The sequence below is a fragment of the Lithobates pipiens genome, unplaced genomic scaffold (genome assembly GCF_037356315.1).
Source record: "Lithobates pipiens isolate NorthernLeopardFrog02 unplaced genomic scaffold, aLitPip1_a1.2 Scaffold_16, whole genome shotgun sequence".
Lineage (NCBI taxonomy): Eukaryota > Metazoa > Chordata > Amphibia > Anura > Ranidae > Lithobates > Lithobates pipiens.
In genome coordinates, this window is record NW_027507748.1 from 127393277 (window position 1) to 127413876 (window position 20600).

Sequence of the window (20600 nt, forward strand, 5' to 3'; positions counted from 1 at the left end):
CGACATGTTTCGCTGCTCCGAGCTTCCTCAGGAGTTAAAGGTACACTTAGTGGATAAACTAAAAACAATAAAGAAATACAAATCAAAAGTATATCATAAACACATTGCCATTGACAATAATCTAATGAGGTAGCACATTCCAATAGTGATCAAAGTACTGAGTATAGCAAAATGATGGCAATATATAGTATTCAAATATTATAGTTGATTTAGGCATTTTCAAAATGGAGGTCCATAAATGAGCTTACCAACAAAAGCCAATTACGCCAATTGCGCCACGGAGTTTGGCTGTAGGCCGATGAATGACACTCAAACAGGGTTTTGAATTAGACACCAATATGTCCGACCGAGGGGGCCACAGGAGAGCTATTAATAGTAATCTGTATAGAGATTTAACGTTAAATATATCGCCATTAACTGTCGTTAGGCATTTGAGTCGTATGAAGACTAAGTAGGTTACCTGGTTGTTTGCATAGAATCAGAGAATTCTATATAGAGGAAATATCCACATCAATAGGTGTAGACCGGTTTGATCATATAAGGTAAACTTGAGCCCATTGGCGAAACAGCAATGTATGGAAAGCCCCCAAGCAGTATTACTATAAAAGTATATAAATTCAAGTAGTAGGGGGTAATTTATCATTGACCTCCAGCATATATCATATACACTGAGACAACAAAGCACAACCCTCAACATACCTGCTGTGATAAATTTATCAGAGACTGACAGACCATGGGGTGAAATAGAGGTAGCATCCCACAGGCGCATTGACAGAGGCAGAAGGTTGGCAGTGAATAAACCACATTTAAATAGCTCTCCCAACCCGGCGTAGTCTGACGTCCCCGCTGGGTTGAGGACGCATACAGAGAAGGGGCATCCAGAACAGGGGATTGGCTAGATATAGCAAGATGGCACATACAGCGCCATGCCAGTGGTACTGCGCATGCGTATCACCAACCTATCACTGTTGAGGAAGACATTTCTGGAAGTGACGTAACAAACATCAACTTCGCGTACTGCGCATGAGCCTGACCTGAATCAGTAGTAAACCGGAAGAAGGGCATAAATCCACTTCCTACGATGGCAGCGCCATCTTAAGTGCTGGATCTCCTCTTCAATTTTGGAAACGCAGACACTGGAAAGCGCTGTTGTAAGGCATCCCAAATACACCGCTTCAGATTACCCAAATCTCAAGTCAGGCACAGCGTAAGTACAGCAGCTGATTCTCCGCCCCCCCCCCCCCAAACACTGTGCCCTGGGTGTCCATGTGACCTACCCAATACTAATCAAAACATATCGGATAGCGAAAACCCTGAATGCACGTTCGACTCGAACACCGGCTGTTCGCCCATTCCGTGAAGCCAGAACTCTGTGGCCCGTTTGTGCCAAATTCGTGTGGCGGTCAAGGCCCACAATGCACTGCGCCATCGCAGTGCATTGCTGGCTCATGATTGGCCAAGCATGCACTGTGACCCCGCATGCTTGGCCAATCACAGCGCCGTCAGCGAGGAGAGCCATGATTGGCCACAGGCAGGATGCCTGTGGCCAATTATAGCTCAGGCTGTTTAGAACACGCCCCACACTATATAAGGCCGCCAGCGCGGCGTCCTTGTGTAGTGTTTCCAGCATCTGCAGAAGTTAGTGGGTGTTGTGTGCCTTCAGCGCAGTATACACCTGTATCTACCCTTTATTGCTGTTCTCTAATTGAGCGATCTGCAGGAGTTAGTTGGTTTTGTGTGCCTCCAGCACAGTATACACCTGTAGCTACCTGTATTGCTGTTCTCTAATTGAGCCATCTGCAGGAGTTAGTGGTTGTTGTGTGCTTTCAGCGCAGTATACACCTGTATCTACCTATATTGCTGTTCTCAAATACAGCCATCTGCAGGAGTTAGTGGGTGTTGTGTGCCTCCAGCACAGCACAATATACACCTGTATCTACCTATATTGCTGTTCTCTAATTGAGCCATCTGCAGGAGTTAGTGGGTGTCATGTGCCTCCAGTGCAGTATACACCTGTAGCTACCTATATTGCTGTTCTCTAATTGAGCCATCTGCAGGAGTTAGTGGGTGTTGTGTGCCTCCAGCGCAGTATACACCTGTATCTACCCTTTATTGCTATTCTCAAATACAGCCATCTGCAGGAGTTAGTGGGTGTTGTGTGCCTCCAGCACAGCACAATATACACCTGTATCTACCTATATTGCTGTTCTCTAATTGAGCCATCTGCAGGAGTTAGTGGATGTTGTGTGCCTCCAGCGCAGTATACACCTGTATCTACCCTTTATTGCTGTTCTCAAAAAGAGCCATCTGCAGGAGTTAGTGGGTGTTGTGTGCCTCCAGCACAGCACAATTTATACCTGTATCTACCCTTTATTGCTGGTGTTCTCTAATAAAGCCATCTGCAGGAGTTAGTGGCTATTGTGTGCCTCCAGCGCAGTATACACCTGTATCTACCCTTTATTGCTGTTCTCAAATATAGCCATCTGCAGGAGTTAGTGGATGTTGTGTGCCTCCAGGGCAGTATACACCTGTATCTACCCTTTATTGCTGTTCTCAAATATAGCCATCTGCAGGAGTTAGTGGGTGTTGTGTGCCTCCAGCACAGCACAATATACACCTGTATCTACCCTTTATTGCTGGTGTTCTCTAATACAGCCATCTGCAGGAGTTAGTGGGTGTTGTGTGCCTCCAGCGCAGTATACACCTGTATCTACCCTTTATTGCTGTTCTCAAATAGAGCCATCTGCAGGAGTTAGAGGGTGTTGTGTGCCTCCAGCACAGCACAGTATACACCTGTATCTACCCTTTAATTGCTGGTGTTCTATAATAAAGGCATCTGCAGGAGTTAGTGGGTGTTGTGTGCCTCCATCACAGCACAATATACTCCTGTATCTACCCTTTATTGCTGGTGTTCTCTAATATAGCCATCTGCAGGAGTTAGTTGTTGTTGTGTGCCTCCAGCGCAGTATACACGTGTATCTACCCTTTATTGCTGTTCTCTAATAGAGCCAGCTGCAGGAGTTAGTGGGTGTTGTGTGCCTCCAGCACAGCACAGTATACACCTGTATCTACCCTTTATTGCTGGTGTTCTCTCATACAGGCATCTGCAGTAGTTAGTGGGTGTTGTGTGCCTCCAGCCAAGTATACACCTGTATCTACCCTTTATTGCTGATGTTCTATCATACAGGCATCTGCAGGAGTTAGTGGGTGTTGTGTGCCTCCAGCACAATATACACTACCCAATTGCTGGTTTTCCTATCTCCCTGAAGGCCATTACCATTTCTGGAAGGCCAACAAGGAGAGGCAGACAGGCACGAGCCAATAAAAGAGTGCAAGCAGGCTCTGTGTCTAGAGACAACAGTGCTGGTCGTGGACGCAGCGCATCGTCATCAGCACGTGGCCATGGGACACACCTGTCCTTATTTTCGGCTGCTGGACGTGTTGAGCCGCATCATGCCGAAGACTTGGTAGAGTGGATGACCAAGCCCTCTTCATCCTCCTCATCCTCTCTCACCCAGGCTCAGGGTACTAGCAAAACAGCTGCCAACGCATCCTCTTCCCTCGTCTCAATGTCATCATCAGTCACTCCTTCCCTAAACCCACCATGTCCTCCTGAGGAGTCCCCCGAACAGTTTGAGTACAGTGTTGGGTACATTCTCCAGGAGGATGCCCAGTGGTTTGGAGACTCTGATGACGATACTCTGCTAGAGGAAAGCAGTAGCGTGAGGGCAGAGAGAGGGGATGCTCAAGAAGGACAGCAATCTGGCAGTCATGTTCCACAAGCTGCAGCATACTGCCAGGTTTGCTCCAGTGATGAAGAGGGAGGGGATGATGAGGTCACTGACTCCACATGGGTGCCTGGTAGGAGGCATCTCCAACGAGGCAGGATGCCCTCCTGGTGCCAGCTTAGGGGCAGCACACTGACTGAATCACACCACAGAGCTCCGCCTGTGCAGGGTGCTGCCTCTGCGCGTTATTCTAAAAGTTCTTTGGTGTGGGCCTTTTTTGAGACAAGTGCATCAGATCGCACCGCTGCTATTTGAAACATATGTCTCAAGCCTATCTCGCATGGCCAAAACATCAGCCACTTCGCACCACATGCTTGACCAGACATATGTTGAGCTGCCATGCAGCTCATTGGCAAGCGTACCTCAAAGACCCACACCAAAGAACAAAGTGGACCTCTCCTTGCTCCTCATCAGCTGGCATCTTCAACCCCACTAGACCTTCAGTCCTCTCTGAAACCTGCACTGAGAGGAATGAAGGTGTAGAATTAGAATTGTGGGCACTCTGCTAGCAGTACACCCACGTCCGATTGTAGCAGGAAAATTTCCCTGCCCCAGTTGCTGGACCGTAGAAAGAAGTTCACTCCCAGCCATCCACATGCCCAGCGGTTGAATGCTAGCTTGGCTAAATTGCTAGCACTTCAACAGCTGCCTTTTCAGTTGGTAGACTCTGCCCCCTTCCGTGAGTTTATGCAATGTGCAATTCCTCAGTGGCAGGTCCCCAAACGCCACTTTTTCTCACGGAAGGCGATTTCGGCTCTCTACTAACATGTGGAAGGCAATGTCCTTGCCTCGCTGGACAGGGCGGCCAGTGGTAAGGTGCATATTACCGCTGACTGATGGTCCAGCAGGCATGGACAGGGATGTTACCTGTCTTTCACGGCCCATTGGGTCACTCTTCTGGCAGCTGGGAAGGATGCAGGACAAGGTGCAGTAGTGTTGGAGGTTGTTCCGCCACCACGCCTCTAAAATGCTACTACTGGTTGTGACACACCTCTCTCCTCCACCTCCTCCTCTTCTTCTTCCTCCATGGCCTCTTCCAGTGCTCTGTCCTCGGAACCAGTGGTGCTCCGTAGGCGTTCAAGGGCCTACGCAAGTACGCAGGCAAAACGATGCCATGCCGTGCTTGCGCTGGTTTGTTTGGGGGACAGGAGCCACAGTGGGGCAGATATTTTGTCAGCTCTACAGGGGCAGGCCGAGAGGTGGTTGACGCCATGCCAGCTTAAGCCAGGAATGGTGGTTTGCGACAATGGCACCAACCTCCTCTCCGCCCTCCGACAGGGACAACTGACCCATGTGCCCTGTGTGGCTCATGTCCTTAACCTGGTGGTGCAGCGGTTCTTGGGCAGGTACCGGGGCTTACAGGATGTCCTGAAGCAGGCCAGAAAAAACTGTGTGCATTTCCGCCGATCATTTAATGCCATTTCTCGGCTGCCTGAGCTCCAAAAGGAGTTGAACCTGCCCAACAACCACCTTATATGTGACATGCCCACCAGGTGGAACTGAACGTTGGCCATGCTGCAGCGGCTGCACACACAGCTGATGGTCATCAATGAGTACCTGTGCGACTAAGGCACCAGGACAGGGTCAGGAGAGTTTGGTTTTTTCACACCATGCCAGTGGGGCATGATCAGGGATGCATGCACTGTCCTGTCACCGTTTGAGGAGGCCACAAGGATGGTGAGCAGTGACAGTGCATGCATCAGTGACACTGTACCTCTTGTCCACCTGTTGGAGCATACGCTGCGTGGAATAATGGACAGGACACTTGAGGCAGAACAGAGGCAGGAAGAGGAGGACTTCCTTGCCTCTCAAGTCCCCCTTTATCCAGACAGTGTTCCTGCTGTCCCACCCATCACACAGGAAGAGGACGAGGAGGAGGAGGAGGAGGATCATTGTGTCAGCATGGAGGTGGAGCCTGGCACTCAGCATCAGCAGCAGCAGTCTTGTGGGGATGATTTACAGTCCCAAGAAACCCGTGGACTTCTACGTGGCTGGGAGGAGGTGGCTGCGGATCATGTTGTCCTTAGTGACCCAGAGGAATCCAGACCGAATGCCTCAGCTAACCTACGCTGCATGGCCTCCGTGATCTTGCAAAGCCTGCGGAAGGATCCTCGTATTCTTAAGATCAAGGAGAGGGATCATTACTGGCTGACCACTCTCCTTGATCCACGGTACAAGGGTAAGGTTGTCGACCTTATATTGCCGTTGCAGAGGGAGCAGAGGATGAGACATCTCCGGGAGGCCTTGCAGAAAGGTCTGTGCAATGCGTTCCCAGAGACTAGGAGGTTACAAACTCCTGGTCCTGGACAATGTGTTGCTGAGGCTTCGGTCAGAAGGAGCGGTGGAGAAAGTGCCCGTCTGACCGATGCATTCAGACAATTTTTTAGTCCGCAGCCCCAAGGTATGATCGGTTCCAGCAACCATCGCCAGCGTCTGATTTACATGGTACAGGAATACCTAGGGGCAAGGTCAGACTTTCCCACCGAAAATCCTCTGGCCTACTGGGTCTTGAGGATGGATCACTGGCCAGAGCTTGCATAGTATGCAATTGAGCTACTGGCCTGTCCTGCATCCAGCGCTCTTTCGTGAACGCACCTTCAGTGCTGCTGGTGGCTTTGTCACAGGGTGCGCCTGTCCACTGACTCAGTTGATCGACTGACCTTCATAAAGATGAATCAGTCTTGGATCACCACCAGCTACCAAGCACCTGAAGCTGATGTAACCAAATATTTTTTTTTGATATATCACATCCCTTCAAGACTTCAAACGCTGATGCTGAGTGACTGTCCTGTTATGTTGACTGTCTATCCTCTTCCTCCTACGCTGATATCTTGGAAGAACATTTTTGGTTCTGGGTGATGCCACCAGCCCAATTTTTCAGCCCCTGTTTAACAGGGGTGTGTAATTAACATTTTTGATGCAATGCTTTGCAGCAGGTCTCATTCCTGCACTACAAATAGAGTATATGGGAGAGGTTGCAGTGTCGTGGCACCAGCACCAGTGCCTAAGGCCCAATTTTTCACCCCCTGTTTAACAGGGGCATGTAATTAAAATTTTTGATGCAATGCTTTGCAGCAGGGCTCATTCCTGCACTCCAACTAGAGTATATGGTAGAGGTTGCAGAGTATAGGCCCATTTTTTCAGCCAATGTTTAACAGGGGCATGTAATACAATTTTTGATGCAATGCTTTGCAGCAGGGCTCATTCCTGCACTCCAACTAGAGTATCTGGGAGAGGTTGCAGTGTTGTGGCACCAGCAAGCAGTGCCCAAGGCCCAATTTTTCAGCACCTTTTTAACAGGGGCATGAAATTTACAATTCTTGATATAATATTTCACAGCAGGGCCTGTTCCGTTGCCCACCGAGAGTAACTGGGAGGACTTATAGTGTTGTGGCACCAGTACCACCATCACAACCACCAAAGGCCCAATTTTTCTACCACTGTTCAACAATGGCATGTAATTACAATTCTAGATATAATCATTCACAGCAGGGCGCTCCAGCACCCACCAAGAATCACTTTGAGGGCTTACAGTGTTGTAGCAACAACAACACCTTGTTCCGCCATTTCTGCAGAGCATATAGAGCAGGCCTCTACTTTCAAACATCCAACTTACAAACGTCTCCTACTTGCAAACGGAAGGAGACAACAGGAAGTGAGATGAAAAAAAGATGGACGGCAAAACAAATTATACAGGGGTGATAACCCTTCCCTATGTTTTCCAAAAAGCTTAAAAATAGTTTTTATTTGACTGGAGCTACACTTTAAAAATGTACCAGTTCAAAATTACAAACAGATTCTACTTAACACAACAAACCTACACAGTCCCTGTCTTGTTTGCACCGCCTGTATATTGCTGTTCTGAGTATATAGGGCCTGGGGGCCCCACGCCTTTCCTTTTTTTAATATGGGTACGGGGTTCCCCTTAATATCCATACAAGACCCAAAGGGGCTGGTAATGGGTGGGGGGGGGGGGTTACCTATGCCATTTTTCTCAATGATTTTCATCCATATTGCCAGAACCAGATATTATATTAAAACCGCAAGCAGTTTTAAATGACTTTTTTTCCGTTAAATGTCATTTTGTGCAGGGACTATTCTAAACACAGGAAACACGTGGCACTTCACAGGCATACTATAGACACCCCCCAGGCATGATATTTAAAGGAATATTTAACTTTTTTTTCACTTTAATCATCATTAAAATCAGTGCTCCCGAAAAAACGGCCGTTTTTAAAAACATTTTAGGCATTGACCCATATCCCCTGGGGCAGGAGCCAGGTCCCCAACCCTTTTTAGGACAATATCTTGCATATTAGCCATTAAAATTAGCACTTTTTATTTCGAACGTTCGAGTCCCATAGACTTCAATGGGGTTATAAAGTTCGCACAAATTTTTGGTCCGTTCGAAAGTTCTGGTGTGAACCGAACCGGGAGGTGTTCGGCTCATCCCTACTACTTAGTCTTCATACGACTCAAATGCCTAACGACAGTTAATGGCGATATATTTAATGTTAAATCTCCATACAGATTACTATTAATAGCCCTCCTGTGGCCCCCTCAGTCGGACATATCGGTGCCTAATTCAAATCCCTGTTTGAGTGTCATTCATCGGCCTACGGCCAAACTCTGTGGCGCATTTGGTAATTGGCTTTTGTTGGTAAGATCATTTATGGACCTACGTTTTGAAAAATGCCTAAATCAACTATAATATGTGAATACTATATATTGCCATAATTTTGCTATACTCAGTACTTTGGTCACTATTGGAATGTGCTACCTCATTAGATTATTGTCAATGGCAATGTGTTTATGATATACTTTTGATTTGTATTTCTTTATTGTTTTTAGTTTATCCACTAAGTGTACCTTTAACTCCTGAGGAAGCTCGGAGGAGCGAAACATGTCGAGTGGTATACTCTGAAGTGATACATGATACATATTTTTGTTGTGTTCCATCTTAGAATACTGATGTGGATAACCAATTTTATTTTTTTATTATTTAATTGTGAATACTTTTGTACTTTTGTTAATGAAAAAAAAAGTGTTTTTTTACGATACATATTCTGTCAATATCCATTTACTATATGTTTATACAGCACCTTTAAGTCCCGGGGTTCTCGCTTAACCCCTCTTCCCCTGTCTTCATTTTTTTTTAAAGTTAAACTATTAGGGCTGTTTCACCCTCATGGTGAAGTGCTGTGCCCTCTGAAAAAAACTGTCCCCGGACTACCCATCTGAAAGAGAACCTGAAGTGGTTCTAAAGCCTCAAAGTTCTATGCATTAAGGTAAAAAACCTTCTGTGTCACAGACTCCCCCCCTCCTTATGCTTACCTAAGCCCCATCTCGATCCAGTGCTGTGCATGAGACACAACCATTTTAATTTGCAATTTTAGTTCATGATTTGAGTCAAAACCTACAACTACTGTAGCTCATAAAGTGCAGTTTAAAATATGAGATTTCCTTATTACATTTACAAGGTAAGTTAATCAATGACCAGAGTATATACTCCATTTAAGAGATAAGTTAATGTCTGACTTGGGTAAACTGAAAATTTTAAATATAGATTTATTGGATAAAAGATGGGATGGAGAACAGGAAGTTGTACAATCTTGTAATAACCCTTAAATTGTCAGAAGGTTTTTATCTTAACACATTCTGTGCAATAGGATAACAAAAAAATATGTGTGCAGCAGAACCCCTCAGCCCCCATAATACTTACCTGAGCCCATCTAGATCCAACGATGTTGCAGAAGAGTCTGCTGTCCTGGACTCTCCCTCTTCATTGGCTCAGACAGCAGTGGGGTGCCGTTGGCTCCCACTGTGTTCAATAAAAGTCAGTGAGCCAATGAGAAGAGAGAGGGGGCTTCATGTCTGAATAGACACACCGAGCAGTGGCTCGGCTCTGGTGCCCCCATAGCAAGCTGCTTGCTGTGGGGGCACTCAGCAGGAGGGAGGGGCTAGTAGTGCCAGCGAGGGACCAGAGAAGAGGAGGCTCTGTGCTGCTCTGTGCAAAAGGTCCCAAAACCCTTCCTTAGCTCATTCTTTGACAGGGATGGAGGTATGTAATTGGCTACCATACAGTCTGCAACTATCTTCCTATTGTTATTATGCAATCTATGGTGGACCCGACCATGGTCTGCTCACTTGTTTCTAGGACTCCTAGGCCATACAAGCTCACATCATAATTTTTTAGCACCCTGCTCCTTATTGTTGGTATTTATTCAGTGCTGTGTGATCAGAGGTTGTTGGGCTGATGTCCTGTCTGCCTTCCAGGATCTGCAATGCACTTTTGGCACCCCTCCTCTTTCCCCTTTGCCTGTGTCCGCATTGGCTGGAGGCAGGGGTTTGGGCAGGCATGTCCTTTTGCACATCTGCGTCACGCCACCACTCCGTGCATGTGATGTCCTCTGGGTGTCGTTTTGCAGGTCTCACTTCCAGTTTCTTTAAACCCTTAGAAATTGGAGAATTTGACGAATTGGTGATTGGACACAACATTGGCCACCGAATATAGACTGGTACAGGAAGATTGAGCTGTTTTTACTGCACAGCAGCTAACGAGGACAAAGTTGTCGCCGCCTCTGTGGCTGTCATTTTGTTGGCTAGTATCAGAGCGGAGTAAGAATGTCCGCTCATAATATCCTGCACCGGACTCTATTTGGCTGTCAGTGTTGTGTCGAAACCACCAATTGGCCAAAAACTCCAATTACTGCTGGTTTAAAGAAACCGGAAGTTAATAGGTATAAGGCTGACCGCATGTCAGCCTGTATTTGTAGGAGGAGTCAGGCTGCATAAAGCCTGCCCTCCTTTGCCTCCTCCCTTGTGGTCGTAGGGTCTCGTGTGAGCCGACATGTCATTTCTGGGTTAGGACAGGTCACATCGTCACTTCCGGTTTCGGCTACAGAGCAGTAGCACGGTCGGCTGTAGGATCTCGCCAGTGGTCACGGTTCGGGTAGGCATGGGCGCGTGGCATCTATGGAGGACCCGCATCGGATGCCACCTGTCCCGCTCAGGTACCGCCCCGAGCTGGGGGGGGGGTCAGCCTATTCGCAGGGGGCATGGCGGCTCGGGGGGGCATCCTGGGGATTATTTTCAGGTTTTTACTGCCCCCGATCCTACTCCCTAATTGACACCTGCTACAAGAGCTCCGTCACAAATTCATTAGCGTCTTCGCCTGTCAGTGGGCACAGTGCATCCATCACACAGCCCAATCGTTTCCCCTCATGCTGTAAGGCTGCAGATGGGGGTGTCCGTGGTAGCACAGTTAGCAGACAGGGCGGCCTGCGGTGTGCTGCCATTTCACCTGCTTGGGGCCACGCTGCTAGTGCCCTGTTACCACATGCTATGCACACACGATAAGTATGGGTTTTCAGGGGTTAATTCAGGCTGTGGACATGTCATGACACTTGCTCATCACCTGTCATCTCATTATATTCTGTGGGGGTCCTTGGGGGCTACATGGTTCTAGAACATTTCTCAGGCAATTGTGGTTATCATGCAATTTACATTTCTCATGCAAATTTACGTTCTCATGCAATTTATGTTCTTATGCAATTTACAATTTTATGCAATTTACGTTCTCAAGCAATTTACGTTCTTATGCAATTTACGTTCTTATGCAATTTACATTTCTCATGCAATTTACGTTCTCATGCAATTTACGTTCTCATGCAAATTACGTTTCTCATGCAATTTACGTTTCTCGTGCAATTTACAGTTCTCATGTGATTTACATTCTCATGCAATTTACAGTTCTCATGTGATTTACGTTCTCATGCAATTTACGGTTCTCATGCAATTTTTCACTTCTCATGCCAATTCACATTTTTTCATGTTTCTCACATTTCTCATGTTTCCGATGTTTCTCACGTTTCTTACGTTTCTCATGTTTCTTACGTTTCCCATGTTTCTTACGTTTCCCATGTTTCTTGCGTTTCTCATGTTTCTTAAATTTTTAATGTTTCGTACTTTTCTCATGTTTCCCATGTTTCTTACGTTTTCCATGTTTCTTACGTTTCCCATGTTTCTCACGTTTCCCATGTTTCTTACATTTCCTATGTTTCTTATGTTTCCCATGTTTCCCATGTGTCTTATGTTTCTTACATTTCTCATGTTCTTATGTTTCCTATGTTTCTTACATTTCTCGCGTTTCCCATGTTTCTTACGTTTCCCATGTTTTCTTACGTTTCTTATGTTTTCCGTGTTTCTTACATTTCTCATGTTCTTACGTTTCCCGTGTTTCTTACGCTTCTCACGTTTCCCATGTTTCTTACGTTTCTCAGGATTCTCACGTTTCCCATGTTTCTCTTGTTTCTCATGTCTCCCATGTTTCTCAGGTTTCCCATGTTGCTCACGTTTCATGTCATATGCCTTTTCATGTAATTTCCTTTTATTCGCTGCATTTCCGTTAGTTAGTACTCACATCTAGGATCTGTCACGTCTACAGATCCTTATGGGCTGAGGTTTAGTTTTTAATTGATTGTCGTCCCACAATCTTCTCACCTGTATTCCATATGTTATACGTGCACGTTCACCATGACACCTTTACTACTACCCACCAAAGTCTGTGGGTACCTTAGCCCTGAATGTTCATTTTCAATTTCCTGTATTAGCATTGCAGGTTGCTCGGTCTCGCTTACTACATACAGTAGGGTGGTGTTGTCATTAGGTTCACATTCATGTGCTGTTGGTCTTGTCATTTCTGCACCCACATCCTCATACTTGTCAGGTTCCAGGGGTGTTATTATGTCATGGACTGGTTGTCTGTTATGTTCTCTGGTCATTTTCACACAGCTGGGTTGTCTATGTTCTTCCACTACAGGTTACCCATCACGTCTATGGGTTTAACAGATTGAGGTGATCGTTTTTAATTAGCTTGTTCGGTGGCAAGTCTCCTCATCTGTTCTTACGCTGCTTACATATTTCGTACAAACTCACGTTTCTCATGCAATTCAGTTTCTCATCCAATGCAGTTTGTCATGCAATTAAGTTTCTCATGCAATTTACATTTCTCATGCAATTTTTTGTTTCTATGTCAACTCACGTTTTCATGTTTCTCTCGTTTACCCATGTTTCTCTTGTTTTCCCATGTTTCTTGTTCCCATCCTCTTCCGGGTTACATTCTTTATATCTTGGTTTCTGTTTCATAAATTTACATCTTGCCATCTACTTCAGTACCCGGACACGTTTTCAGGTTTCAAGTTTCGGTTATGCAGGTCATGTCTAAAGCAGCGGATATTGGGGACTTCGCTTCTATCCCTCCTTCTCCAGCTGGGGGGGGGGGGGGGGGTTGGAGCACAGTAGCTCACCCTCTCTCGGAACCTGGACCGTCCCGAGGCTTCATTGTTCACACATAGCTAGTTTCAACTCTTTGATCTGATGGCAGTATTACAACGCAGGGGGATTGCTTTCCTAGCTTCAGCTCGGAAAGCCCAGCTATATAGGTTACTGTTCCCTTGAGCGCCAAGCACGAGTGCAGAGCAGGTTACCCTGCAGACCGTGGTTTATTTTCTGTCCCAAATCCTTGCTACCTTTAATTTCCTAGCTACGTCCAGCCAGGGGTGGCATAATAGTATGGAACTTTTGGTAAGTCAGCCTACTGCAGCTCCAGCAGCATCTTCTGGCTCAGGGGCTTTAGTGGATTCCGGAACCTTCTCGTTGCCTAGGCCAGTACCAGTAGGCCCAGGTCTCGGATGCAGATGCCGACGTCATGCCTTCTCTTTGGTATTTGTGATGGATTGGGTTTCCATTTGGCTGACGCAGCAGCCTTGATCAATAAGTCTTTATTTTGAATAGCAGGAAGGTTCATGACACTGCTTGGGATGTTTTCCATGTTTTCCGGTCAAGGTTTCCTAGTCCTGTCCTGTCGGTTAACATCCAGTTCCTATTAGCTTTTCTGTTTTTTTTCCTCTTCCAACTCGTATCGGCCCACTATCGGGGCGTATCTGGCTGAGACTCAGCATTTCTTGTTGTTGGAAGACCCCAATAAGGCTTTCTTTATTTTCTGTGCACTCTATTTTAGCCATTCTCAGGGATCCAGAAGCCCGCCCTCCTTTGCCTCCTCCCTTGTGGTCGTAGGCTCTCGTGTCCCAATCTCCCATTCCCCTTTTCTTTTTCTTTCATTTCATTTTATTTCATACTTGGGTATGCCCCCTTTTAGGCATACTGACCACGTGACCCCAACATACTTCAGATCTGTGTTCTCTGTTGCTCTTTGTTCCTTTCCTATACTATCCACAGATTGACTCCGATTACAATTGGAGTTTCTGATGGATTAGAGAATTTGACAGAACCCCGGCACATGCTCTTTTGCCATCTTGGTTGACATTTGGGGAGTGCTGTGCTGTGTGAGTCTCGGTAGGTGGCTTCGGCCTCTCCACTGAGGACATCTCTCCTCTTCCATCATGCCAGCGTGACGATGGTAGGGACATGTTGGACATGCTGGGATCAGTTAACATGCTCACTTGGTGGTAGTGAGTCCCCTTGGCAGCACATCCTGTGCATACACACATTGACTTAATACTACAAGGTAATTACTCTGTGAGTTTATTTTCATTCACTTTAATGTTTTTTTAGCACTTTTTTGAGCACTGTTCTTATTTACATATTTTCCCTTGTGGTTATGTGGTGTTGCTCAGTCCATCACATCACAAAGTAGTTTCACAGTTCCCTTTTCTTACACTATGTTCGCGTTTTCTGGATATCCTCGCTTTCTCACTTATTGTCCATGTCCTGCATTTCTTCTGGCTATGGGCTCCTCTTACTTTTATAAATATAATACCACTATATACTCATTATACACAATTTATTTAAATTTACAGAAGTGGACTCCACATGTGCTCCCAGTCCCCCCACGTGCCTCTGTTACCACAGCTCCCGTGACAGACATCTCAAACAGTGTTATTTTTAAATAAAAAAAATTTGACTTTAGTATCACTTTAAACCTTTCTCATAAGATGTGCAAGAAAATCTATAAGAAATTAAAGATCTTCATTACATCACAGAGACCACAATCTGAGCTTTTGGCTGATCCCTTTTGTGTAGAAAATGATCAACATGAAATCTGTTCATACTTATGGAGCCAATGCCTCCTGCTGATATCAATCCACCCTGTGAAGAGGAAGGGAGGAGAGAGAGATGCTGCTCTTGTGCACAGAGTTGGCTCGAGACTCAGGTAAGAAAATGCATTTAAATAAAAAAAACTTTAGAAGCTTTAGAACCATTTTAGATAAAAAAAATGTAAGTGGCCAAGAAATTATTGCACTCCAGAACCTTCAAAACAATACCAATATATTATGAAACATAGGGCTGATAATCATGGAGGAATCATAGAACAAGATAAAAAAAAAAAGACTACCATGCTGAAGCCATGAGCATTTTGAATGACCATAATTATTATACCAGATTAATAATTAGATCCTGCATCATCGCTTGAAAGTGAGTTCAGACAACTTTTATACCAGGCCTATAATGAACATTTACTCACTAAAGATGAACACCAGTTTATAGAAATCACCAATCCAAGTGTTGCACGCTTCTATCATTTATCTAAAATACGCAAAGCTTCAGGATCCACGCACACTGGCTTAACGGATGCTGCTTCTACAGGAGTAGAGTGTGTTCTGCCTGTAGAAGCAGCTCAATGTTATCCTATGAGGGGTTATTTACTAAACCTGGAGAGTGCAAAATTTGGTGCAGCGCTGCATAGTAATCAGCTTCCAGGTTCTATTGTCAAAGCTTAATTGAACAAGCTGACATTAGAAGCTGATTGGCTACCATGCACAGCTGCAGCAGATTTTGAGTGCACCAGTCTCAGTAAATCTTCCCTATGTGTCCATGCACATTAGGATTAGAGCCGGGACATGGTCATTTGGTGCCCAGGGAGAAGATGGCAAACTGCTTAACCTGCTTAATTGCTTAATCTGCTATCCTCTATCCCTAATACTGCTAGAGGATAGCAGGTTAGGCAGTTCCTAATGGCTCAGTCCCTAGGATTAGTAAAGAATAATGGCCTACAGGCCCTCTTACCAGACTCAGCGAAACTGCCATAGTGATCACTCCAGTTGGATGTTTGCTTAGTCTGTGTTGCCTGGGGCGACTTTGGTCAGTAGTGTAGCACATCTGTACCCTTGTAGTGGCTCAGCATGGCTCTCTCTGTTGGCTCTCGTTAGCAGCGTGACTCTCTCTGGTGGCTCTGGTTAGCAGCGTGGCTCTCTCTGGTGGCCTGGTCAGTAGCGTGGCTCTCTCTGGTGGCCTGGTCAGCAGCGTGGCTCTCTATTTGGCTTCCCCAGTACACTCCTCTTTCTGTTTCTGTCCTTTGGAGCAGTTAAAGTATATCACTCATTCTCCAGCTTGTTTCTAGTTATCGGGCTCTCACTCTCTTTTTTCCCCCAGCAGAGTGCATGCTGGGAGCTGTAGTCTCCTTCCCGTGGAGAACAATGGGTCATCGATCTTCTGGGACTACATGTCACATGATGCTCCACTAGTCAGCTGTGATTGGCCCTGCGTTGTGGCCAATGGGGAGGTAAAAAGAGCAGGCAGGAAGCTGGGAACCTAATGAGAGAGCCGCTATCTCCCCTCCCACACTGCTGACAGTAAAAAGGGGGGGTGAGTGGGGGAAACATTCTAACATCCCACAGCTCGCCTCTCCCCTGTCACACCGCTGCTGTCAAAGCTTTACTGATTGGTTGGTGGAGGGAGGGGGGCTTGACAGCACCACAACTACTAGATTTCTTTATGGTGTCACGCAGGTGCGGTCCGCACCCCGCACCCCCATAGCAACGCCATTGCTCCCATCCTGCCTCCATTCAGCCTCTCAGTGTGCGAAGCAGAGTATCTCCACTGACAGGGGAGTGAATAAGTGAAGTGCTGTTCTGTTCTAGGCTTGTGCCAGGTGCAGGAGCGCACTAGGCACATTGTTGCAGGTGTAGGTATCAGCGGCTGGTGTGTCCAGCCAGTTTTAGAAGCACATAGCCAGCACTTCACCTGCGTCCCCCTTCCTCTAGTAAATAGTACCGCCCACGGCATCTGACCCTTTTGCCCCCCCCCCCTTGTACCGGCCCTGATTAGGATGTTTAGTGGTATATTTTAAGCTCAGTGTTTAGAGGCAGGAAAAAACCCTTATGGTTTGCGTTTTTGATTGGAGCTTTCTGGTAGAAAAAAACGCTAAACACTCTTAAGCTCTCCTAAACTCCTGTACAAAAACGCTCTATATGTGCTTTTCTTCAGTCAAGGCAACTGCCATTTTTTTAAGTCTAGTGTGTCACCTTAATATCACCCCCAGGATGTCCCATTATTTCCGTAATCAATTCCTTATCTTGTAACCTTTCACACTAAATTGATATCCATTAACATAAATGTGAACAATGTACTCTGCTATACATAATCATATTGATGGTGAGACCCTAGCCTATATAAGTGGGCTACTAGCTGGAGAAATGGTATTTATTTATTAAAGGTACTTATATAGTACCAACAATTTACGAAGCGCCCTCAATGAGCTTACAATCTAAGGTCCTTAACTCACGTTCATACATACACATACTGGGGCCACATACTGTACCTTGTTTAGCCACTTGCTTACTGGGCACTTAAACCCCCCTCAGTCCCAGACCAATTTTCAGCTTTCAGCGCTGATGCACTTTGAATGACAATTGCACGGGCATACAACACTGTACCCAAATGAAATTTTTTATCATTTTTTTCCCACAAATAGAGCTTTCTTTTGGTGGTATTTAATTACAGCTGGGAGTTTTATTTTTTGCTAAACAAACAAAAAAAGATGCAAAAAAATAAATAAAAAAAAAATCATGTTTAATAGTTTGTTATAAAATTTTGCAAACAGGTCATTTTTCTCCTTCATTGAAGTGCGCTGATGAGGTGGCACTGATAGGGTGCACTGGTGGGCACTGATAGGCTGCATTGGTGGGCACTGATAGGCTGCATTTGTGGGCACTGATAGGCTGCACTGGTGGGCACTGATAGGCATAGTTAAGGCGGGACTAATAGGCACAGATAAGGCGGCACCAATGGGCACAGATAAGGCGGCACTGATGGGCAAAGATGGGCACAGATAAGATGGCACGGATGGGTGGCACAGATGGGTGGCACGGATGGGTGGCACTAAGGGGCACTGATAGGTACCACTGATAGATGGGACTGATGGGCACTGAAAGGTGGCACTGATAGGTGGCTCTGATAGGTGGCACTGCTGGGCACTGATGGGCGGCACTGCTGGGCACTGATGGACACTGGTAGATGACACTGATGGGCACGGATATGTGGCACTGGGGTGCAGCAGCTATGTTGAGGCAGATTGTGGGCACTTCTGGGTGGCACTGCTGGGTGGCACTGTGGGCACTGCTGGGTGTCACTGTGGGCACTGCTGGGTGGCACTGACGGGGAACACTTATTTTTTAATTGGGTTTAGTGATGAGGGGGCAGGTGGGCACTGGCAGGGGGCAGGTGGGCACTGGCAGGGCTGGCTGTGATCGGGACTGATGTCCCGATCACGGCCGCCGGTGATCGGCTCTTTTTTTTTCTCCTCGCGCTGTCAGCGCGAGGAGGAATAATAGCCGGTTACCGGCTCCGTTATATCACATGATCAGCTGTCATTGGCTGACAGCTGATCACGTGATAAGGGGTCGGGATCGACCCCTTGCTCGGATCGGTGATCAGGCGAGTCTCATAGACTCGCCGATCACAAGGCGCGCCACGCGCGCCCCTCAGGGGGCGCGCAGGCCGCTCGTGCACGGGACTATGTCAATAGACGTAGTCCCGGCAAAGGAGATCCACGCTGTAGCCGTCATTCGGCTATAGCGCGGGTCTCAAGTGGTTAAAACATCTGAGGCTCCCATATTGGCTGCCTAACAGTGATCCAAGCCCTGTGCCATTCCACAATTTTTTTTTTATATATTATATGTAGCACTTACCCCGGAGGAGCTGCTGGTAATTGATTGGGCCTGTACTCTGCTCTTCCACCCCCAATGATTTGGCTCAACCCGCTTGACACAGCTGTGTAACAGTGTTGGTGCGAAGACCCAATATTAATGAACACTTCAATAATAACAGGTTACATACATTTTACCTTTGTTGCTACCTGGGTATATGCTGCTCCACCTGCTAGGAGAATGAACAAGCCTCATAACAATTGTATGTAAACCAAAATATAAATTTACTGAAGCAAGTTTAAACAATAAGTCTAATGCCGCGTACACACGCTCGGAATTCTCGTTGGAAAAAGCTCTGATGGTTTTCCCAACGGAATTCCAACAGAATTACGCTCAAGCTGTCTTGCCTACACACGGTCACACCAAATTCCGATCGTTTAGAACACGGTGGCATACAATGCGTACGACGGGACCAGAAAAAGGAAGTTCAATAGCCAGTAGCCAATAGCTTCCGTCTCATAGTTGAATCTGAGCATGCGTGATTTTTTGCATGTCGGAATTGCATACACACGATCGGAATTTCCAATAGAAAGTTTTTCCATCAGGAAAATTGAGAACATGCTATAAATTTTTAGCAGGCGGAAATTTCAAAGGAGCATACACACAGACAGGGCAGAGGACCATTTCCGCATTTTCCGATAAACAGCTCTCATCTGTCTTTTTCTGGCCGGAATTTCGATCGTGTGTACGCGGCATAGGAATTGAATTGGCACACAAGTTTGACACAATACTGAGATGAGCATTTGTAAATGGCTATACTCAAGGGTTACCTAAATGACCCCTGCAGGCGCACCTCCAAGTGGGACTAATGCTCAGAGCAATAAACTCTTTGCACTGGGCACTACCCACTTCCAGCAACCGCTGTGCAGACACTCTAAGCCTGCAATACACTTTACATCGCTAGCAAAACAATATAACACAATGTAGTACTCAAGAGTTCCCCCTGTGGAGAAATGCAGTTTTTTGAATTTAGTGGCAACACTGTAAGGCCTTACAGTAAATTATGTAGTCTCTTGTCTTCTGTCTTCAGCTAGCCATTATACTGCAGTATTTGTATTCCATAGGGTCTGCAGGTGGTAATGTGATGTAAAGTAATGAACAACAATAACTCATATTGTTAGTTCACTGAAGCACATTTTCTGTATTCCTTACTAGACTGCACAACATGTGATATGTGTGCTGACCTTTTAAGTTTGATTTCACTACCAGATCATTTGGTGATTTATGTCTAGGTTTTTTAAATTTTTTGACATTATAGCGCTACATTGTTTGTTATCATTCGCTATTTTGACTTAGTTTGTTTGTATGTTAGCTGCTGTTTTGTGTTATATCACAATTTTTTGTCACTTATATAGGGAGCGCAGTGTTTTCCCCCTCTTTTTGATCTGGATAACTGGATGCCTCCTCAAGATGACCGGGACCCTCATTTGGCTTCGTCAGGCATTCTGGATCCTCTGGTCAGATCACACCGCTGCTCCAGCACACTTTGGTAAGACATTCTCAGTGGTGGCTGTTCCGCTCCGCAAGATGCAGGCAGCGGCTCTTCAAACAGACACCCACAGATCCCTGTAGGCAGGCCACGCGTCCCAGCATGAAGAGACAGAAAATGGCCATGCTGGGCCTTTTATTACTTACCCAGCATGCAGTCCGCCACTCAGTGTTCATGGGTAGGTGAGTGGGCATTGTGGATAGGTGAGTTCTTTTTCAAAGTAAAAAAATTAAGTCACTTCCTGCTTAGCTGTTATGTGAAAGTTAAACAAGTCTTTTTCCATTGCATACCAGTAGAGGGAGCCAAATACCAATCTATTAACATGCTTCTATTAATAACATTAAATGGCAAAAATTCCAGTGCTACATACACCCC